This window comes from Aquarana catesbeiana, linkage group LG02 (assembly GCF_042186555.1).
Source record: "Aquarana catesbeiana isolate 2022-GZ linkage group LG02, ASM4218655v1, whole genome shotgun sequence".
NCBI classification, from domain to species: domain Eukaryota; kingdom Metazoa; phylum Chordata; class Amphibia; order Anura; family Ranidae; genus Aquarana; species Aquarana catesbeiana.
In genome coordinates, this window is record NC_133325.1 from 135,208,213 (window position 1) to 135,229,467 (window position 21,255).

General features: G+C 42.8%; 2 long non-coding RNA genes across 4 annotated transcripts in view; one reads left to right on the forward strand and one right to left on the reverse strand.

The window, feature by feature from the left end:
* The window catches only part of LOC141127227 (uncharacterized), a 56,990-nt gene extending 47,256 nt beyond the window's left edge, over positions 1 to 9,734 (reverse strand). Inside the window, exons 1-2 of one of the 3 annotated variants that reach the window (XR_012241500.1) lie at positions 8,832 to 9,730; positions 6,801 to 6,874 (exon numbers count right to left, since the gene is read on the reverse strand). This is a non-coding gene — a long non-coding RNA (uncharacterized lncRNA). Of the gene's footprint in view, positions 1 to 6,800; positions 6,875 to 8,831 lie in introns of all 3 variants that reach the window. The other 2 variants (XR_012241499.1, XR_012241501.1) reach the window with 2 other exon arrangements.
* On the forward strand, positions 8,980 to 18,148 carry LOC141127229 (uncharacterized). The gene is made up of 2 exons (XR_012241502.1): positions 8,980 to 9,459; positions 15,990 to 18,148. It is a non-coding gene; the product is annotated as an uncharacterized lncRNA (long non-coding RNA).
* Positions 18,149 to 21,255: the final 3,107 nt, after the last annotated feature.

Sequence of the window (21,255 nt, forward strand, 5' to 3'; positions counted from 1 at the left end):
GAAGCCCACACCTGGAGGAGCGCTGCCCACGACCTAGATGGGGTAAGTGCGGGCTGGGTGACCCGACAGACCAGGGGGGTGGCAGTTTCCGGTGCGGATGAACCCGACCAACCAGGGGGGTGGTAGTGTCCGGTGCGGGTGACCTGACCAACCAGGGGGTGGCTGTGGATGCTTTGTTTGCCACCCCCCAAAAAAATATACCACCAGCCCCCACTGGTGTACAGCCTGGAACAAATCAAGTTGTAGCCAAGTGCCCACCAGCTGTGTGATCCTTCGCCTTGCTCCCCCTTCCCCCACTTGCTGCTGGCACTACTGTCTGGGCTGTTGAACAAGTGGAGGCAGACCTCCACTGGCTCCCCTTCCCCCCTGCTAGCAGTGGTAGTGAGCTGATCGGCAATAAGGAGGGAGAGACAGCTTTTCACCCCTCACTCACTGCAGCAGACAGGAGCCGCTCTGTAAAATTCTCTGGCTCGCTCCTGCACCCCCTCCTTCCTGGCTGCAAAGAATATGAACCAATCAGAGGCGGGGAGAGGACTTGCTATGCAGACACTAAGAATTCTGGAAGATGTAGCCTTAAAGGGGTGCTGCACAACACAAGTAAATGGAAGCTAGTGGAGATTAATACCCAGGATTACTTGTACTCAGAAGAGGAGAAACAGAACTTTTCCTGGACAAATTTGCAGAGATCAGGGCAGAACCGTATGGGGAGCTAATGTGTGCAGACATGTTTCTGGGATCTGCACAGGACACCAGGCAGAGAGTGTAGGAACACCGTTGTGAGCAAATCTGTGCTGTGCTTGCCTACACTGAGGAGGCACAGAGCCTGTGAGTACCACAGCGAGAGACTGAGCCACAGAATGAGTTGCTGTGCCTTGGTCCTGAGCTGGGGAGACCGGCTGTTGTGTGTGCCCCTCTCAGAGAGGTCCTGATTGCGAGGATCTGATCGTGAGGAGTCGTCATGAGAACTGAGACTGCTGGGCCAACTGACTGCCAAGCGTATGGGACCAGACCTGTTGCATGCCAGGATTGGTGAGCGGAGTAACAGAGTTTAATCTCTTACCGCCCACAGTTAATGCAATAAAGACAGACCCTTACCCAAGAGCAGTGGCGGCTGGTGCTCAAAATTTTTGTGGGGGCGCAAACAAACTAAAAAAATTCAGAAAAATACTTTTTAAAAAACATCAATTGCAGCTACTGTGCCCATCATATGCAGCCACTGTGCCTAGCGTATGCAGCCACTGTGCCCAGCGTATCCAGCCACTGTGCCCACCAAATGCAGCCACTTGTGCCCACCAAATGCAGCCACTTGTGCCCAACGTATGCAGCCATTTGTGCCCATCAAATGCAGCCACTTGTGCCTAGTATATGCAGCCACTTGTGCCCATCATATGCAGCCACTTGTGTCCAATATATGCAGCCACTTGTGCACATCAAATGCAGCCACTTGTGCCCAGTATATGCAGCCACTTGTCAGAAAAAAACGGAAAGAGGACCTGGGGCTCATCCAATCTAGGACGGATCTGATGGGGTAAGGAATTTCAGCCAACAATTAGCCTTACCCGATACAAAGATCCGCTTTCACCGTCAGCCTGAGGTGTATAATAAACAATTTAAAGAAACCTCTAGGGGTGGTTGTCCTCTGAAATTAACAAGTCAGCATATAGAAATTGGGAAAACCCAACGAATTTCTTCAATGAGGACAGACCGGTGAAATACAAAATATCGTTTATTGATTATCCAAAATAACTAAGTAAAACACACATATATTGAGAAAAATTGGTTGGTGTTTTTCAATTTTTCTCAATATATGTGTGTTTTACTTAGTTATTTTGGATAATCAATAAACAATATTTTGTATTTCACCGGTCTATCCTCATTCAAGAAATTCGTTGGGTTTTCCCAATTTCTATATGCAGCCACTTGTGCCCAGTTTATTCAGCCACTGTGCCCACTGACCCCCCTCCACTTGCAGGGCTCATGGCTCTGGCAGCACCCCCCAACCCCCCTGGCACTTACAGCAGGCAGGCAGCAGGTCCTCTCCAAGACAGTGCACCAGAGTGGCAGCAACCTCCACTCCAGTGTGTGTCTTCTCCGCTCCTCTTCCTAAGCGCCAGGCATCCAATCAGGAAACAGATCTGATGCCCTACCTCCTGATTGGCGGGGAGGAATGTTAGTGTGAAAATAGCGAAAATTAATTCGATATCGTCACACAATTGGGTGGGATCAGGGTGCACTCTCTGCACCCCGAGCCCACCCTATTGTGAAGCCTATTAGAGCCTCTGGCTCTAAGCAGTTGCTTCAAAATGTACCACCCCCCTCCTGCCCCGCCATAGGAATTCATGCATCCGTCGTCCTGAAAGGGGCTGGGCGCATGGATGGGGGGGCGGCACCCGTGTGCCCACAATGCATGGGCCGCCACTGCCTAACAGCCCACTAGCCATCTTTTGCAGACAGCTTTTAAGAGACTGCCACCTGTGCACCACCTTACAGAAGGGCCCCAATGACAGTCAGCTAACCTTGACAATTTGGTGCCATGTACTTCAGACACCAGTGAACTACATTGAGGTTTCTTTTATGTCATTCAGGCTTTCACTGTTGAAGCTAGTCTTACTAATACTGTGTGGACTAGTGTAATGGGGCTTAGCCTTATTAAGCATAAGTTAATGGCAATAGGTGAGGCTAATCATCAGTTAATCCAGCATATTCTGCTGTCCTTTTTATTTTTCCAATGCATTGCATTTGCTTACCATTCAATAAAATGTTCATCCTATTAATTCTAAAGTTGCTTGTGGTCTATTTTCTGTATACTATCATAGGGCGCCATAATAATAACGCTTAAGACATGCAGGTGTGAGTAAGCTACATCTGGTGTGTCGTGAGGGCTAAACAGGTTAAGGAGTCATGGAAAACAGAGAACCCATCAAACCAAGCAGTTCCTATGGTGGTAGTGCTACAAAGTTAAAAGTAGACGAGAGAGAGAAAGGAACAGTACTGCATATCAGATGCTTCAGCGCTTTACATTTCTTTCCATCTAAAACAGAGAGCTTGCTGACAGGAGGAGACAGGGATCTCATTATTTTTCTGCATCTCTTTTACTATCTAATCATAGGCTGGGGTTATCCTTGATCAAGGTGTATTTCTTAAACTGCAGAGAAAAAAGTGAAGTCAGTGACCTGACAATAGGATTAGGCATTGTGCCAGTGTTAGGCCCTGCCACTGTGTAAATAAAGGTAAAAAGTACATAGGGTTCTCACAATATGTTCATGCAGAGCAAAGAAAGGTGGTTTCAGAGTTGTCTCTAGGTTTTAGTAGTTCCTGATTGGAGGCTTCAAAGAGCTTTGGGAGGGAAGAAGCCTGTCCTTTGTCAAAATTTTATTAGAGACCAGAAGGCTAATGGTTTAGCTATTGTTCAGGGCTCCATCCCCCACAATAGTTTGTGAGGCTTCAAGGGAGCAGCCAGAGCAGTGGCGGCCTGACCATTAGTGGTGCACGGGCGCCGCCCCACCCTATCCATGCATCCATTGAAGCATGTGATTTGAGCCAGAGGCTCTAATAGACTCAAGAAAGCCTACTCAGTTGTGTGACAATAGCGAATGAATATTCGTTATTTTCACACTAAATCACCTCCCCGCCAAACAGGAAGTGGGTCATGAGACCCGTTTCCTGATTGGCCAAAACGCCAGGCGATTCTATTGGAGGCCTAGGAGGTGGAGGAGGAGAGAGGAGAACACGGTCGGAGAAGAAGACCGACCGAGCCGCCAATGTGATCGTGGATGCCTCACTCGCAGCGGCTCAGCCATCCACCACTCCCCGGCTCAGACAGGGGAGGGAGGGGAGATCGGAGTCATCCCAGGCAGGTAAGGAGGCTGTCCGTCTCACGGGGTGGGGGGGGCTGTTCCCTGCATTCCAGGTGGAATGGCCTTGTCTCCCTCCAGGAGGGTGGGGCTGGTGTTGGCTTGCCGTCTGTCCATCCCCCCACCCTGACCTGCCTCGAATTATCAAGCACCAGCCGCCACTGAGTCAGATGTGTGCATGTCTGCACAGTGAGCTTGGTGAGAGCGACAAGGAGCTTCAAAAGATACAGAGGCACTCTGGTGCCGTGTAATAATCAGAGGGACCATCAAAATGTCTGAGTTTGAGGCCTGAGCAGTGGTCCTGCAAAAGCAAGCCTGGAGGCTTAAAAGTTGTTTATTTTAATTTTCATGTTTTAACCTTCTTAGTGGTATTCCCAAGTGTGACTCAGGGTGAATTCTTCATACCAAAAGCGGTAACCCCGAGCCACACTCGGGGCTGCATCCCAGTATCCAGGGAAAGTTACTTACCTTGTCCCCAGGATCCTGCGATGTCCCCCCGCTGTGTGTGGCAGCTGTGGCTTCCTCCCGATTTACTATATGCCAGGCTCCGTTTCCTGCGAGCGTTTCAACGTGCGGGGACAGAGCCCGGTGGGAAATTTAAAAAGTGCAAAAAACAGAACACGTACAGTACACTGTAATCTTACAGATTACATTACTGTATCAAATTATTTCACCTCTCTTTTGTCCCTAGTGCTTCGTCCAGTGCCCTGCATGCAGTCTTATATTAAATCTCCCATCTGTTCTCCCCCTAATGAATATTTTGCATTTATATTTTGTTGCCCCCAAGTGCATTACTTTACATGTCTCCACATTAAACCTCATTTGCCATTTGTCTGCCCAGTTTATTACTCTGCTTTTATTGGTGTCATCCGCAAAAACTGAGACTGAACTAGATATCCCATACTCTATATCATTTATAAATATATTAAATAGAATTGGTTCCAAGACAGAACTTTGGGGTACCCCACTAACCACTCTAGACCAGTCTTCTAGTCTTTCGTAGAGTTCGCTAAATTCCTTATAATGTTACAATTCAAATTCATTGACTTTTTGGATCTCCTCAAACAGTAATTGAAAAAAAAGACAACTGGGCTGCAAGATGAGATATGAAGGTATGGAACTCAGAGGGTGTACTTGGAATGCCAAGTATCAGCCTTGAACCCTATCAAAATATAGTTGGCATATCGATGAAAATTTATTGAAGGAGGGTGACCACCTGATGACCCCATTTGATATACCTACTATCTCTGTGGTTCACCATTGTAATCCCAACATTAATGCCCTGTACACATGGTTGGACTTTCCGACGGAATATGTGCGATCGGAGCTTTTTGTTGGAAATTCCGACCGTGTGTGGGCTCCATCGGATTTTTTCCATCGGAATTTCTGACACACAAAGTTTGAGAACAGGCTATAAAGTTTTCCGACAACAAAATCCGTTCGCGTAAATTCCGACCGTGTGTGGACAATTCCGACGCACAAAGTGCCACGCATGCTCAGAATAAATTAAGACATGAAAGCTATTGGCTACTGCCCCGTTTATAGTCCCGACGTACGCGTTTTACGTCACTGTGTTCAGAACGATCAGATTTTCCGACAACTTTGTGCGACCGTGTGTACGCAAAACAAGTTTGAGCCAACATCCGTCGGAAAAAATCCATGGATTTTGTTGTCGGAATGTCCGATCAATGTCCGATCATGTGTACAGGGCATTAAAGTGTTGACTTATTATGGGTATTGAAGCATCAAGTCCTATTAGTTATATTGTACGTCTCTTTTATGAAAGCAGTTGATTGGGAGTGCAAGCAGCACAACCTCATCCCCGCTATCAGGGGTTCTGGCAAAGATCAGTCACTTTTATGTTTGCCAACCACCTGTGACACAACTGGTAATCACTGTTTGGTTTATCTTTGTACATTGTTGTTTTTGTTTTGGATGGTTCACACAACTTTGACTTCTTCTATTGTTTTTCTACTTCTCGGCATTCGACCCTCAACAATGCTTCGGTATTTCCTGTATTTTCCTTTGACCTGAAATTAGGAATATTGAAGCCCCTAACCCCAACCAACAGTGTTCTACTGGTACCGTAGACTTATCCAAGAAATGGTGAGCCTGATGATGTACTTACAGTGCCTCTTGTCACCACACCAAGAACAACATCAAGAGTACTGATTTGTCATCAGTTTGCATTAATACAAGACATGGGGATGTGTGCATATAGTTTGTGTATTTTGTATTTGTTATTGAGGTGCATAAATGATTGGGGGCTCCTAGAGGCTTCACTGACCAACTGGGGAGGGTACAAGAGGAAGTGTGTTCACTGTGTTGTTCATTTTAATCAGACATTTACTACTATTTCTTCATGAGGAAGTTGTAAAATCAAAAGTTTTTATCTGTTACTATGGACAACACCTCTTCTTCCTTTTATAAATCAGCCAAAAAATTGAGTTAAAGAAGAGCCAGGTCTGTTCTATCCAACATAAAACAAAGACTTTTTATGAATTATAAATCATAAGAAGACATGTGCAATGATACACCTTGAAACAGAACAATAAATTATAAAGCAGAGTAGACATTTCCAGATTGCGGTGATCTGCTGTCCTATATATTACATTCTTACAGGGATAAGCATTCTCCAGCACTGGGAACAGCTATATTACACTTCTCAATTTTGCTGAAACCTGCTTTTTACTTTTCTTTCATTAGAGTAGAACAGCTCAGACATGCTGACAATGGTCCTTCAACAGAGAATAGGTAATAAGTGAATACAAGTATATGACGCACATTTCTTTTAACCTTTTTTTTTAAAATAAGCAATTATGCTAATATAAAAAAAAATCTATACAGTTTAAAGGTCTGTATTTCTTTCCTTATATATTTTGAAAATTGTACAGATTAGATTATATTTGATTGTAAACTCTCATGAGTAGGGCCCTGTTATCCCACCTGTATTGAATCATATTGTAGATGTACCGTCTCCCTCCATTTTGTAAAGCACCGCACAAACTGCTGTATGAATCCTGTATTATAATAATAATTTTAAAAAATCATATGAAAAGGAGCTTGTCAGTTTAGCTAAGAGTTGAATCTTTACTAAAATTCATATATTTTCATCATTTGGATAACATCAGAATTTTTCATGACACAGTCAGATCTATACTATTTGCTTCTGTAGCTTCATATTCTTATTCTATATTTATTACAGGTACTTACATAGCGCCATCAATTTACACAGCGGGCTACATTTTTATTATATATTCACATCAGTCTCTCCCCTAAGGAGCTTACAATCTAAGGTCCCTAACTCACATTTATACATACACACACTAGGGCCAATTTAAACCGGAGTCAATTAACCTACCTGCGTGTTTTTTGGAGTGTGGGAGGAAACCAGAGTACCCCCCCCCCCCTCCCCAGCCTCAGTGCCACTAAACATGGGTGCATTCTCAGGATACATTAGTATGATCAATAACTGTCATTTTAATAACATCCAGAGGGGATCATTTTTAACACCCCCTGCTGTATACAACAAAATCATTTTTAAAATTAAAAAGCAACTTCACCCAAAGGGGGAAGTTTTGCTTGTCTGCCTCCTCCCCACTCCCTTCTCTGTAAGTTTTGGCACTTTGTTTTTTTTTTTTTTTTAGTGGGAGCGGCGCTCTCACTTTCAGTCAAATTCAAGCAGAAGTTTGGCCCCATGCAGCCTTCTGAGACACATCATAGGTCCCAGAAAGCTGCAGGACAATTCACAAGGCACAGGGTGCGCAGTGGGAAGGCGGCTGTGAAGCCGCAAGCAGTCACAGCCAGCTTTCCAAAGTAAACATGCCGGCGCCCGGACATGAAGACAGCCGAAGGGCCTGATAGGGTGAGGAAAGCGCTGGATTCCTGGTGAGTATCCTATTATTAAAAATCTGCAGCTAGAGTATTTTGTATAGTATATTTAATCAGTAAATGAAACTAATAAGAATGAAAATGTCCAGATAAAAAAGGCAGAAATGCCCTCATAAATTGGTGGTCAATGGATAAGTGCCCTTTGCTTCAAAACAAGGCTTTGGACAGGCTTTTTTAAAGCACTCTAAATGCCAGTCAAAGCACCTGTCACTAAATAAAATGGTTAGCTTACTGTCCTGTTTACATCTTGCATTTGCTTCAGCTTCACTTAAAAAATTATACCCCATGTCGCTTTAGGGGTGCTTCAAAGTGTCTTCAAAGCCTCAATAGAACTCTATGACAAAGCTTGCTTAAAGCACACACACACACACAGGGCACCTGTCAAGCTCCAAAAGAGCATCACCGATGCTTTACCAAAGCATCACCAAAGCTCCACCAAAGCACCACCGAAGCTTTATCTAAGCACCAAAAACACATCATAAAATGTTCAAGCGGTAGGCGCTTTAATTTGTGTTGAATTCAGAGCAAGTGTAAATGAGCCCTTAGGTACTTTGCCACTGCTCAAGCAAACTCTGGAGGTACCCCAGGGTTCCATGAAACACTGGCTGAGAAAAGCTCACAGAGCCAGGACAGGGTCACAGGTATAATTTGCACTGTATTTCCAGTCTATGAATTAGAACCATACAATATATACAAAGACAGAAAAATTATCTAAAGAGTCTTTTTGGTTAAGTCACAAAAGCATAATGCATGCACATTCCAGAGTTCATTTTAATGAAAATTATTTTGTTTACTAAAAGATTCAAAACATAGATCATCAGAATTTACCATGTGTACAATATATAAAAATGTAAAGAGAAACTCCAGTCCCCCCAAAAATTAAAAGTCAGCAGCTACAAGTACTGTAGCTAACTTTTTTTTAATCAGAAAAAAAAGTTTTATTGAACTCTGAGATAATACAAATTTGAATCTGTAAATTTTTTTTAATAGATGGCGCAACCATCTGTACACAGAATAAACAGACCTCTTACAGCGATTACACTTTGCTATATGTTAACTGTTGACTTTTAATACAAGGACACTTACCTGCCTCAGGATCCAGCACTGTCCTCACCTGAGCCGATTCTTCAATTCGTTTTGGGTCCAGGTGCCAGCATTTTAACTGTACATGCAGGAGCCACTTTATGAATTGTTCTGCAGTCCTCTGGGACCTGTGATGTGTCCCCATAGGCGTGCCCACGGGGTGTGCCGGGTGTGCCCAGGCACACCCTAATCATCCCTGTGCTCTCACTGCTAGTGCTAGTTGTGACTGCTGCGAGCCTGCGACATTGTCTGTGTAACTCATGTCACCACTGGGCAAGCAAAAACATCTGTGTGCTGCGAGTGGGAGGTGATTAAGCAGGGACTAGGGAGTCGCCGGGACCACAGCCGCGGAGTAATCCAGCCGCATTTTCCGATGGGTCTTCTATAGTTCCGGCTGCAGGTCCCACAGGTGGTGGCGGAGTGATATACATCTGCACTCCGCCCACCCACAGCCTCCTCTCTCTCCCTTGGAAGAAGCAGCGGAGCCTCAGCCTGGATATCGACAGGCGGGTGGCTCAGTGAGGTGAGCAGTGAGACAGCACTGAGCAGGGCAGGCAGCCAGACAGACACACGATGGACCAAAAAAAAAAAAGCAACTCGATATGAACTCTGCTGACTTGTCAGCAAGAAAGTAAGTGTGCATTTATTTATTTATATATATATATAAGGAGCCAGTATCCTGCAGGGGGGGAGAAGAAGAGAAGTTCTCTCTGAGAGTTTCTGCTGATGAAGAAGCCGCTGAAGAAGAGAGATTCTGGCAACCAACTCGGTCCAGCCCTGCCCCCTCCCTTCAGAGCAGGAGGAGGGGGGGTTGAGGGGGGAATTGTTATCATTCTTTGTGACTGTGTGTGATGATTGAGTGAGGGCCGGTGCCAGCATTACACAGTGAGAGAGAATAGTGTGTCCCCTCCATGTGTCCTCCTGTCACACTGTCTGTCCTCCTTATGTTAGTCTGCCCCCTCCTCTTGTTATCCTGCCAACCTCCTGTCACACTGCCCAGGTACCCCCCTCCTGTAATACTGCCCAGGTACTCCCCTCCTGTCACACTGCCCAGGTACCCCCCTCCTGTAATACTGCCCAGGTACTCCCCTCCTGTAATACTGCCCAGGTACTCCCCTCCTGTAATACTGCCCAGGTACCCCCTCCTGTAATACTGCCTAGATACCCCCTCCTGTCACACTGCCCAGGTACCCCCCTCCTGTAACACTGCCCAGATACCCCCCTCCTGTAATACTGCCCAGGTACTCCCCTCCTGTCACACTGCCCAGGTACCCCCCTCCTGTAATACTGCCCAGGTACTCCCCTCCTGTAATACTGCCCAGGTACTCCCCTCCTGTAATACTGCCCAGGTACCCCCTCCTGTAATACTGCCTAGATACCCCCTCCTGTCACACTGCCCAGGTACCCCCCTCCTGTAACACTGCCCAGATACCCCCCTCCTGTAATACTGCCCAGGTACCCCCCCTCCTGTCACACTGCCCAGGTACCCCCCCTCCTGTCACACTGCCCAGATACCCCCCTCCTGTAATACTGCCCAGATACCCCCCTCCTGTCACACTGCCCAGGTACCCCCCTTTCTGTAATACTGCCCAGGTACCCACGCCTGTAATACTGCCCAGATACCCCCCTCCTGTCACATTGCCCAGGTACCCCCTACTCCTGTAATACTGCCCAGGTAAACCCTCTCCTGTAATATTGCCCAGATACCCCCCCTCCTGTCACACTGCCCAGGTGCCCCCCCACTCCTGTAATACTGCCCAGATACCCCCCTCCTGTAATACTGCCCAGGTACCCCCCCTGCAATACTGCCCAGATATCCCCCCTTCTGTCACATTGCCCAGGTACCCCCCTCTCCTGTCACAATACACAGGTACCCTCCCCCTGTCACAATGCCCGCCTCCTATCACAATTCTAGGTCCCCCTCTCCAATTACAATGCAAAGGTGCCATCTGTGTCCTAGCAAAGAGTCACTTGAGTTCCTGTGCCCCACCCTTGGTGTAAGCTGTGTGTTCAGCTCATACTGCACACTGGAACAGTGCTTGCAGAGCACCGGCATTCATTTGAATTTGTCACTGTCAGTGGGTACTACACCTACTAAAACCAACAGAGGGTGTAATTGAATCTGCGGCATGTAAATGTATAAAAAAAATAAAATAAAAAGTGTGTGTATATATATTTAATATGCGTACACACACGCATGTGTGTTTAAGCTTCGGTTAAGGGTGCACACCCTAATGCAACAGGCTGCGCACGCCTATGTGTGTCCCAGAAGGATGCTGGGGAAGAAGGGGGGTTGAACTTCCACTCAGATCGCAGCTGCAGCCTGTTAAAACCAAGTACCCGCCCCCCGCAAAAAAAAGTCCAAATGTGAAGGGGGGGGGGAGAGCGCAGCTTCTCCTCTTGGGTGAAGTTCTGCTTTAAAGTGCACCTTTACACAGACTCTAAACATTAAAGTATTTACATATTCTTACCAAGCAATAAAAGAGCTGAAAAAAAAAAAGATTTCTCTGATCTCTCTAGGTCAGCCATTCTCAACCAGGATTTTGTAAAACCCTAAAGTTCCTCTACAGGTTGCTAGGGGTTCCTTGCGCTATGGCTATTTGACCTATTTAATGGCACCTGCATAGTTCCAGGGCCAATTATCCACCAATGTAAGGGCCATTTTTCCCACTAACCCCTAATGAATTGGTCTTAGCAGGGGTAAGATTACTAGGGCTAAGATTATCTATAAATGGCACATTGTCATACAATATGGTGTGAGTGAAGCACCACTAGGGCTAAGGTTATCTACAAATGGCACGTTGTCATACAATATGGTGTGATTAAAGGCACCACTAGGGCTAAGGTTATCTATATATGGCACATTCTCATACAATCTGGTGTGAGTGAAGCACCACTAGGTCTAAGGTTATCTATATATGGCATGTTGTCATACAATCTGGTGTGAGTAAAGCACCACTAGGTCTAAGGTTATCTATATATGGCATGTTGTCATACAATCTGGTGTGAGTAAAGCACCACTAGGGCTAGGGTTATCTATATATGGCACGGTGTCATACAATCTGGTGTGAGTAAAGCACCACTAGGGCTAAGGTTATCTATAAATGGCACGTTGTCATACAATCTGGTCTGGCCAAAGGGTTCCAAAGCAATTGCCAAAACCAAGGAATATCTGTGCCAGGTCCAATAAAGTAACCCTAGGCTTATTTTCCTGATAATACATTAACAGGCTTTTAGATAGGCACAGCGCATATCAGAAATATAATTACACCAATTTTGTTACTAATGTACAGCAGGAACTGATGTACAAAAACTTCTTCTCTTTTTTTAAGGCATAAGCCCCTGTGTATACATTGTGATTAAAATTCAGTTACTTATACCCTTTAAATTGCATTTAAATCTAACTTTCCGTTTCCTGTGTTGTATATCCTGGCTCATGATTGTATGTTTATAATTACGGATCCCGTTCTCTCTGGATTATCCGTGTTTGCTGATATTTACTGTAAACACAAGCTCTCGTCTGCAGCATGCTCTAGCACTCCAGTCGGGTATTGACATCAGCTGCCTGTCTACAATTTAAATTCCATCTGTCCGCTAATGCTGCCAGCTCACACTGAACATCCTGCTGGCAGCTCCTTTTTTGCTTTTATAATAGGCAGATTATCTTTTCTTTTATTGTGTCACTTTTTTTCAGCTTCTGAGTGTGTCATTGTGGTTGCTGTTAAGTGGTCCTTGGATCTCTACATGGAGAACAAATCATTCTCCAGTGTGTTGGACACAATTTTTTTTTGTGATCAGGTTAATCCAGCAAATGGGAAGGAAGAGCTGTATCTGCATTTTGGCTCCATGCACACTGGAGCTCATAAATGGACGTTTTTTGGAGTTTGGGCGTTTTTTTTTTTTAACAGCCCATAAACTCCACTTTATGTTATCCTATGTGTCCATGCACACATGGACGTTTTTGAACTTTTATCAGCAGTGGAGTTTATGGGCTGTTTTCTGAACGCCATAAAATCACGTTCAGGAGTCGTTTTTCTGACCACAAAAAACGCCAAACACTCATAAACACTTATAAACACTCAAAAACGTGGCTCACCAGCGTTTTTTTGACGTTTTTGATCCATTGGAAAAAAAAAACGCTTAAAACCGCTAATGAGGAAAATTGCTAAAAAACGCTAATCAACGTTTTTTAACGTTTTTGCAATATTATTTAAGGACTCACTGCAAAGCTACTGACGTTTTTATATTGTTATTTAAATGTCCAGTGTGCATGGAGCCTTAAGGTATAACTCAATTTTTATTATTGAAGTTGAACTGCAAAATACAGCAGCTGCAGACAAGCATTGTGACCTGACTTTTCCCTGCTGCAGTTAAGTAACTCAACTAGGTCACCTCCCTGCCTCCAGCCAGGCTAATGAGATCATCTTTCTGCCATGTCCAATCAGTATGTTCCCTATCATCAATCATAAATCCAAGACGTCTGATTGGCCACAATTAATTCCCTTTTTCTTCTCACTCTTAATGGTGCTATGAAATTGAAGTAGTTGCATTTAAAATACATTTATTTATTTTTTCTTTAAATATCTGTACAGAGTTCAGCTTTAAGGAAAAAAATTCCAGATGAGCTATAAACATAGCAAGGATTTTAGCAAACTGGGAATTCATACCTTCTCTGGTATCTAAAGGACTGCTTTACCAGACCTTTTCTCCAAATGGCTATGTCTTTATTATTGAGAACTGAACAATCTCAGGGATATGATAAGGAAGTAAATGCCATTTCTCTTTAACCATGCAGAGCCTTGGATAATATCTGACTTATATGCTTAAAGTGGAAGTAAATCCTACTATGGTTTTCAGCCAAGGAAGCTGCCATCTTGGCCTCTGTTTGATCTTCAACTGCCATGGTTGTGATCAGTTATAACACAGTCATTGGATGGTTTGACAGTTTGGTGGAGAGTGAAACCATTGTGACAATTACATTCCCGGAACGTGCTGGAAATGTAACTTTTTCAAACTGTTAAATAAATGGGTTTAGAGGAAGAATTTGGAAAATCTCTATAAAAAAGACTGGAGTGACATTTGGAGCCTTACCTTTGAGAGGTCGAATAACATTACTGCCCCCAGAAAACTCCTATAAAGTTATATGCCATTGGTATCTCACACCTAGTTAACTCAAAATATGTCACATTTTTTAATCCATTATGTTTTAGGGGGTATATAAGCTGAAACACAATCACATATGGTGGAAATGTCCTAGAAAGTGTAGGCAGGTGCAGTTACCTTCCCGCCTGTAGATGGCTCTTTGCCATTATGACAGGGGAAGGGGAGTCTCATAAGGGAATTGAGCCCTTTAGGATTCCATACAGTTCCTCAAGAGTAGAAGTGGTCTTACTGAATGCTGAGCTCTCAAGAGACTTTGATGACCATTCTGGGTGATGGACCTAATAAATAAGGGAACCCATGTCACTTTGGCACACTTCTGGCAAGTAATTGGACATTGGACAGGAATCAATGTAAAGCACTGGAGAAGGTACCTGAGGATTAAGGACAGCTCAGGGCAGAATCCTTGGCTATTGCTGATATTCTGGTGTTCGCCTGGAGATGAGGAGCCAGCGGGATGTGCTACTTCAGCCAAAGTACCACTTCTTATGTACACCCCTGCTAGCTGAAGTCATCATCTGGTAATGCAGTTGGTGAATATATTTCTATACATTGCCACAACACTCTGAATACTGTATTCTGTACAAATCTCTAGATCTGTGTCAAAGACTGTTTCCCTGGGTGTATTACATGTTAACAAGAACTTAAATAAAGAATACCATGCTTTATACGAACTGTGTGGCTGGTTATTTGGTTATCCCCAACTCAAGATACCTAATTTAGGCCAGTCTACAAGTGGATATGAATCTACAATCTAATTAGAACAGTATTGCAGTAAAAAACCTGAGCAAAAATCAATATATTTTATATTCAAGGCTACCGATAAAAACTTGCAGGGGCATGGCTGTCCTTCCTCAGTTATCATGAAGTATTACAAAGAATGCCAGGCACAATGCTTAATGAAAAGATGACCGATATCCTCCAGGACTCTCATGACCAATTCCTGTCTGGTCTTCTTGAAAAGCCTGTGTAGCCCCAGTCAAAGGCACTCCCTAGACTACAGACCTCAACTGATTCGGTGGTGGGAGGATGGTCACAACCATCTACCCACAATTTAAGGGAACAGTGTCGCCTGTTTTTAACATCAAATGGGCGCCTATCCCCGGGTTTTTGGGACTTGCGTTTGTATAAACCAATGCCAAATTTGGGCCTTAACATACACCAACACACTGGCTAGTGGGGCAGGGTTGGACAAAGACTATGGACCTCTGATTCTTGCATAAACTTTAGTTAGGACACCCTTCATATTGGGCTTAGGAGCAAAGATATTGGTCTGATGTTATTTTCAGAGTTACACATTATTTTGCAACTGTTATTATATACTCGTTAGAGTGTTTACTGTTGTTTTTCCATTCTTTTGGTTATTGTGTTGCAACAATAAATATTCACCCTTCAGCCGTGGTGTGTCGGAGAGTGTGGTGCTGCCTAGAGAGTCTTCCACACTGAGTAACAGTGGCTCCTTTAAGGTTAAGCCTATATGTGTTAAGATGGCTTTCAAGACTCCTTTTTGGTCCTATAAGAAAGTAGAAAATACTGGGACTCTTGTGCATGGTGAGTGGGTTTATCCCCTCCTCCCCCACTTTCTCCTCCTCAGTCCCTACCCCTTTTTTCCTCTTTTCTTTTTTATACTTCACTTTTTTTTCTCTTTTTCTTTCCCTTTCACCCTTACCCTTCATTTCCGATTTTCTATACAGTGACCTGTACCCCTAGGTGTTTGGAGTGCTGTATGCATATGCTACTCGATATGCCTATGCAATTATAGTGGACATTCAGTTCCGGCAGTCTCTATGTATTCCTGTTCCTATGTACAATCATGTACTATATGTTAAAAATTACCGTTTGTTATCATCTTATTTGACTTACTTTGTGATCTCCCTGAATTAAAACCAATACATTTCTTGTGAAAAAACAAAAATAAATATATGACTAAAATAAAAAATGAAATTTCAGGGGAAGATTCTACCATAAACTAAAACAAGTACAACTTTTTCTCCAATATAGACAGCTCAGAAAACCCGGTGCTCTGGCTGGAAGATCTTTGTAAACCTACAACAATGTACAGTCTTCGGAAATAAGCCGGAACATGAGCCATGATTAAGGCCCGAGCGGCCAAAACATGTTGGAATTCCTTATGGCTGTATTCTACTATGTTCTGTAAAGGATGACTGCTTGCTGATATTACTGTTGTGCCACCTTCTCTCTAAATATGCTTCTATCATAACTTTCATCTTTGTGCACTCTCTTGGAAAGAGTAGAGTAGAGTAGAATAGGAGCCAATCACATGGCCAGGAAAGGTTTTTTAGTTTTGTACATAAAGGATGGAGTTACACTTTAAGTAATAAATGTATAATCAACACTGAACCTTAGATACGTAGCTGAAAACACAGTCAGGGAGGAGACCTGATTTATCAGTTCTTCTCCCCAGTCCCAGCCTGTGAATGGACAGTGAAAGGAGTAGTAGACTAGTAAGCTAATCTGTCTGTCTCTCTGCTGTCTCCTCCTATCATGTTTCTTGCATGGTAGCACTTTTTCTACTGCTGCTTCTCCCTCCCCCAGTCTAAGCTGTGCTGTAAAGGGGATTGCATGAGACCAATATTAGGTTGACTTCTGGTACTGACACTCCTTGTTTGTTGGTAATCATACTGATAAACCAGCTGTATGGAAATATATAAATTGTATATTAAGGCTAAATTAAGTAGACATTATTTCCTTCCCTTTTCCCTTGGATTGCTTTATTAATTGATTGTATTTAGTACCTACAGTTTCTTTGCAGGACCGCTTTTGATTAATTGGGATTATTCTCCCTCAGTATATCATTATATTATATTCATTTTAGTTCTTTTGCATTTTTATTAAATGGCACTTTAGCCTTGTATTTAACATCTAGTGCACCTTTAATTGGCGTATTATTCAGATTCATACTTTCTCTTCGTATAACATCCAGATGAACTCCAGTAATTACTGAGAATTCATTCTGGAGAAGTGGTCATTATGCTTTCACTTCCCCTTAGACAGTGCGCTGTAGGCATCCATCAAACCTATACTTTACAATGAATAACTATCATTAACAATTTGAGCATATTGACAATATTCAGAACCCTTTTATTTAAAGGAATGAATGTACACTTTAATATAAAAAATCTCCTAGTCTGCATTTAAGTGACAGAAAAAATAAAGAAAGATAAAACATGTACAATAGAGGGGAAAATAAGGAATGAATTGGGTAAAATTACATGTTTTTTATTCCATGAGAGTGTTCATTTTATCTAAAATCTCTTACAAATTTATGATCAGACATTATATTTTGGTACTGTTACCAATAGCTTAATACAAAATACAATAGAGCGCACATGAAATGTTAACTCTTGTATGACGTTCAGGGATGTGCAGGAGCACAGGTTTAGGAAGGGTCTCTTAATGTTACAGAATTCTTGGTCGTTGGCCAAGAAGACTAAAAACATAGCATCTGTTGTTTTGACACATAAAATATGAGGTTGTTTTTGAGGTTGTTTTTTAGTCTAGGGCAGTTTGTGTGCCTTAGTTAAATTACCACTTACTCCAATTATACATTCTTCTTTATATCTGCTGCCAATATAAGGGGTGTTCTTCCACTGGCCACCAATGTAATGGGGACATTTACATTGACCACCAATACAAAGAGGGGTACTAAATTGGCACCACTATGATATTTCTGCTCACTCTGCACCAGTCTGGTAGAAGCATGATTGTTGTATGTATGACAGAAAAAGATGGACCATTTCACGGTGGGGCATACAGGCACTCAATCCCCTGGAGCAGTCAGAATCTGGAGCAGCTGTGCTCAACAGATCAGCTATTTCCAGCGTGTTCAGTTACCTTTGAAGATAGAAGCTGATTGTTTGCCAGGCACAGCTGCCCTAGTTTTGATACATTTCCTTCACACTGTTGAAAAGCCCTGACCACAGCATTTTATTAAATGCATTTTATTAAATGCCTATTTATTCTATGCTGTGCTGTACATTACATACTCCTGACCACTGCACTTTATATGCTGTGCTGTACATTGTTCTAATTGCTATGCTCTGTATGCTATGTTGTATGTTAAATAGTCATGTTTATTGTTTTCAATGGTTGCTTATTGCTTAGCAGTCCCCAACTATTTTAATAAACCTCTTTTAAAACACTGTTTATATATGTGTTTAATGTGTATGTACAGTGGGGACGGAAAGTATTCAGACCTCCTTAAATTTTTCACTCTTTGTTATATTGCAGCCATTCGCTAAGTTCATTTTTTTCCTCATTAATGTACACACAGCACCCCATATTGACAGAAAAACAAAGAATTGTTGACATTTTTGCAGATTTATTAAAAAAGAAAAACTGAAATATCACATGGTCCTAAGTATTCAGACCCTTGCTCAGTATTTAGTAGAAGCACCCTTTTGAACTAATACAGCCATGAGTCTTTTTGGGAAAGATGCAACAAGTTTTTCACACCTGGATTTGGGGATCCTCTACCATCCTCTGCTGTACCATGTACTTGTATAAAAAAAAAATATCCTGTTCTCTTTGTATTGCTTCCTTTGTGTGAAATCCCTGCTGATTCTGATAGTCCCCTTGGTTTCCTATTAAGAACTGACCACACTAAGCAGAAGAGCTCAACTACTTTTGGGTATACTAACTCTTTCCTACTCTATTCAAAATGTAAAATAAAACATTTTTACTTTAATTTCAAGTTGGCTTTATTGATTTTAGGTTGAGTTTGGCTAAGGCGCTTACAGATATTGAAGAATTTGACCAATCCAGACATTTAGTCAGATCAGGGGCTAAAGCTTGTACCCTCCACAAGTTTAAAGTTTGTACCCTCATTATCCTAGCCATACAAAAGCAATGTTTTCTTCATATTTTTAATTCAGTTTATTTCTCAGACTTTCTGCACTACAATAAATGCTTGTACCATCTACTGCTCCAATAAACCAGCTTTCCATGAACTACAGTAGGTCAAATAGAAGTAGACACTTTCTGTTGCAGTCAGCAAGCACATTTTCTCTAAATGTCAGAGGCAAGTGGAGGCACAGACAGATATCACTTGGAATGGAATGGGTCAGGCTGACATCTCTATTCATATCAAATCCCATTTTTACTGACTAGGCAGCCAGTTTCTGCCCCAGTGTAACTACAATTGACATCATAAGCCAAGACTGAAAAGAAAGATACGTGCATCTGTTGAATGAATCACCTAATCAGATTACTGTCTTTAAAGAAGAACTAAAGTCCAGCATTAAAAAAAAAAAAAAAAGTGAAAGTTAAAGTGATTGTAAACCCATATTGTTTTTCTTTTAAATAACAAACATGTCATACTTGTTCTGTGCAATGGTTTTACATAGAGCCCCAATCTTCCTCTACTCGGGTCCCCCGCCTGCATTCCTGGCACCTCTCCCTTGCCGAGTGCCCTCCATAGCAGACCACTTGCACGGCTCACTCCCAAACCATGCTCTATGTACCCACTGACACACAGAGTGTGGCTTAGCCATGCCCCTGCTCCCTCCTTACTGGTTATGATTGACAGCAGTGGGAGCCAATAGCTCATGCTGCTGTCTCTGAGCCTATGAGGAAGAAGAGAGCAGAGGAAGAAGAGAGCAGAGAAAGTCCTCTGCTCTTGTGCACAGTGGTGGATTGAGATTGGGCACAGGAAAGTATAAGGGGACGGGGGGAGGGGAGCAGGGGAGGTAGCTGCACTCAGGAAGTTTTTACTTTTCTTTGCAGAAATGAATTAAGGTAGAAAAAGAGCCTTCAGACTTTAGACCCACTTTAGTTTTGGGCAGAACAAACATGCAACATCTCTTGCTCCTAGCAATTTTTTACTCTCTATGTATGCTACACACTGAAAATAGAGCTCAGCACAGGGGACATTGTAACATGCACAGTAGCAGGAGCCCAATGACCGAACAGGAGTAGCATAAGACCAAGAGAAAGGTACACTTAAGGCTGCTGTCTTGGGGAACTTGCACTTGGACAACTTGGAGAACTAAAGCTTTGCCCAGTCAGGGTACAGAATGCACTTTGCAGCGCTCAGTGCATTGCAGGGTGTTCGGTGGGCCGAACACCCTGCAAATTCGGGTGTTCAATGAACAGGCAAATGTTCGGCCCAAACTCATGGTCGGGCCAAACCATTCGACCCAACACTAATAGACTAATAGTAACAGTTGCTGCTGTCAAAAGCGTTTTTCTCCTTTTTCTCTATGCTTGTGGTTGACGTCAAGGCAGGTGTGTTACCAACAACAATGCCCTTATAGCTCACCATAGATTTTAAACAGTTAAATCCACAATCCCTAGTGACCTGGCCTAACACTAAAAGGAAAAACTCAGCTTTTTCGTTCATGGTGAAACATCGGTACAAGAACACCACCCACTACTGTTACTAAATTAAACTATGTCCATCCATAGGCCCAACTATTTAATTTGTGTATTTCCTCCGTGTACTCCGGTACTCCTCCTCCTGGCAGGCTAACTGACTTTTGTCTACATTGACCCCGGTATGTGTGTACATATTACCCATGCATATATGTTAGTATACTCTACATGCCAGTCCCACACCCATGCAATCAGGGAGTATTGCGGAAAACCAAACGTGGGAATCTCATTTCATGATCATTTACCAGGAAGATTTTAAGAAACCTCAACCAAGTGTACTAACGTGGTGTCAAAGGATCACTATGTGTCAGATATGACAAAATATATATCATTATTTACAGTACCTTATTTTGGAGGACTTGCTTTCAAATTTGCAACCATTGCAGTAATCATGATTATTTTTGATGAAACCAATAATTATGAGTGGACATAAAATTGCCTTTTCCATAATAAATGATATAATTAGCTTGAATTGAAACTGTCATTCATATAGACAAATGTACTTTAACAACTTGCTTACTGGGCACTTAAACCCCCCTCCTGCCCAGACCAATTTTGAGCTTTCAGCGCTGTCGCACTTTGAATGACAATTGCGCAGTCATACAACACTGTACCCAAATGAAATTTGTATCATTTTTTTCCCACAAATAGAGCTTTCTTTTGGTGGTATTTAATCACAGCTGGGGTTTTTATTTTTTGCTAAACAAACAAAAAAAGATGGAAATTTTTGAAAAAAAAAAAATCATGTTTAATAGTTTGTTATAAAATTTTGCAAACAGGTAATTTTTCTCCTTCATTGATATGCACTGATGAGGCGGCACTGGTGGGCACTGATAGGCTGCACTGATGGGCACGGATAGGCACAGATAAGGCG